A 2,535-nucleotide genomic window follows, 5' to 3' on the forward strand; every position below is an offset into this window, starting at 1 on the left:
GAGGGGGAGGAGGGGGGAGGAGAAATGGCCGTTGGAAAGACGCCAGAATGACAGAAACTGAGACCGGAGGCCCGTCAGACTGTAGACTCCCAAACCGCCGCGTTGCGTGACGTCTCCGAGCTCCGCCCTCCGTCATCACCCACCAGGTCCGGATTGGGTGCGTAACGGCTGCGGCCGTGACTGACAGCTGAAGTCACGAGGACCCACGAGATCTCGCGAATTCACGTGTGATCTCGCGATATAACAGAACTACATAACCTCCGACCAGTTGACTTCAGGCCCCGCCCGTTTCCAAGGTGTAGTGCAAGGAGATACGATCCGCCGTGAGCACGGTGTATTTTATTTTGAAAGTTAATCTGATGTTTTATTTTGTTTCTGCTAACGTTACCCTGTGTCTTTAGCAGCATGCTTCCAGTAGCTAAGCTAACGTTACCCTGTGTCTTTAGCTGCGTGCTTCCAGTAGCTAAGCTAACGTTACCCTGTGTCTTTAGCTGCGTGCTTCCAGTAGCTAAGCTAACGTTACCCTGTGTCTTTGGCTGCGTGCTTCCAGTAGCTAAGCTAACATTACCCTGTGTCTTTAGCTGCGTGCTTCCAGTATCTAAGCTAACGTTACCCTGTGTCTTTAGCTGCGTGCTTCCGGTAGCTAAGCTAACGTTACCCTGTGTCTTTAGCTGTGTGCTTCCGGTAGCTAAGCTAACGTTACCCTGTGTCTTTAGCTGCGTGCTGCCAGCTGCTAAGCTAACATTACCCTGTGTCTTTAGTTGCGTGCTGCCAGCTGCTAAGCTAACTAGCTTACCCTGTGTCTGTTGGTTTTTTCTTCCGATGTGTTTGTGTGTGAGTGGAAAGAGAAAACTGGATCGTGATGCTCCGTCCACTCAAAGTGGTCCGATGAGAAGGCGTAGCGCCTCATCAGTTAATATAGATTTTAAACCCTTATTTTGTAACCAAGCAACAAAACATTTTAATTACTGTTTTTTTTTTTTTTACTAATTCATATTTTTTAACTGATAGTGTAAATTTGTCAAAATCCTTATTGTTGCATCATCAGCAGAATGTTAGCGTTGATGTTGGGAGCATGGTAACATGCTAACGTTAGCATGGTAACATGCTAACGTTAGCATTTAGCCCATCTCTACCAGACTCTGGTTACGTAGAATTGGACCAACAGGCGGTAAAGACAGAGTCCCGCGCCCCTGAAGCAGGACACAGCTGCTGTTACACAAACGCGTGTTATTTTTGGAGAAATGTTGCCTTCAGGGTCCTCAGACCTGCTGAAAAACCATGGTGGAGACTTGGTGCTCCAGGGTGGAGCTCATTGAGTGAGACTGTTACTAACGTACTGTAAAGCTAAATAAAACCTCTTCAACATGGTGGCTGATGTCTTCTTCATCGTTTCCTTTGATTAACATGTCCTCCCCTTCTCCTCTAGTCTCTCCACTCTAATACATCTGGGAGAACAGAAACTTCTGTCCCCTCATTTAAATTAAAGACAACGGATACTGTGTGTGTGTGTGTGTGTGTGTGTGTAGCTACATTAACCCTCGTGTTGCCTTCAGGTCAAATTTGACCCAGATTAAAAAATGTATATATATATATATATATATATATTGATATATGTGTGTACAGTAGATCTCTCTCAGAACGTATTGGACATTGAAGTAAGCGCCGGAAATGTAAAAATAAATAAAATTAAACAACAGATGTTGGTAAAAGCAACTAAAAAGATTTTAAAAAAACTTTGAAAACATCGGAAAAATCACCAAAAACTATAAAATAGTGACAATATTTCCGGATATTTGTCTTTAAAAACTGATGTTAAAGAAGCGGCTCGTACGAGATGTTGTTTTAATAAAACTCTCAGACAGATGACAAGATATCACATAACACATTTACAGTTATTACAGTTATTCGTCTCAGGTCAATACACAAACTTCCTGTCCTGGAAAAGAAGTGGCATTCAAATGTCCCACGCTCTGACCGCGCCTCAAACGCCCCGTCAGTCTTTTCCTTTCTTTCTCTTCTTCTGCAGCTCTTCTTGTGTCTCCTCGTCCTCCTCCGTCTGTTTTCTCTTGGTCTTCTCCTCCACCCGGTCCATGGTCTCCCACAGGTCGTCGTCCTCTTCCTCCTTCACGTCCTGCGCCCCCCCGCCCGTTGCCACGGCGACGTCCAGGGCCCGGCCGGCGAGCAGCAGGCAGTTGAGCCGGGACTTGAGGTAGACCTTGTGCTGGAGCGTGCGGTCCTCCAGGCTGTGGATCCGCAGGAAGCGGTCCAGACCGCAGGAGGCCACCAGGGGCTGGGACGGGTGGCACTGCAGGGCCCGCACCCCCCCCGCCAGCCCCTTCAGACCGCCGCGGACCAGACCCTTACGCAGGTCCAGCACGGCCATCTGGCCCTGGGTGTTGCCCACCACCACCGTGGTGCCGCCGGCGGGCAGGGACAGCGCGGTGAGCGGGTACTCGCCGTAGTCCACCTCCAGCACGGGCCGCCGCTGGGGGGTCGAGGGGTCGAACACGTGGACCTGGGGGGGGAGGGGGG

The 2,535-nt window shown here is 49.2% G+C and overlaps 1 protein-coding gene across 1 annotated transcript in view; it reads right to left on the reverse strand.

Moving 5' to 3' along the window:
* Positions 1-2,535, reverse strand: part of LOC117939231 (NACHT, LRR and PYD domains-containing protein 12-like) — a 139,572-nt gene that overhangs the window by 49,950 nt on the left and 87,087 nt on the right. The gene's annotated exons all lie outside the window — the stretch shown is intronic.

The sequence above is a fragment of the Etheostoma cragini genome, chromosome 3 (genome assembly GCF_013103735.1).
Source record: "Etheostoma cragini isolate CJK2018 chromosome 3, CSU_Ecrag_1.0, whole genome shotgun sequence".
Classification (NCBI taxonomy): domain Eukaryota; kingdom Metazoa; phylum Chordata; class Actinopteri; order Perciformes; family Percidae; genus Etheostoma; species Etheostoma cragini.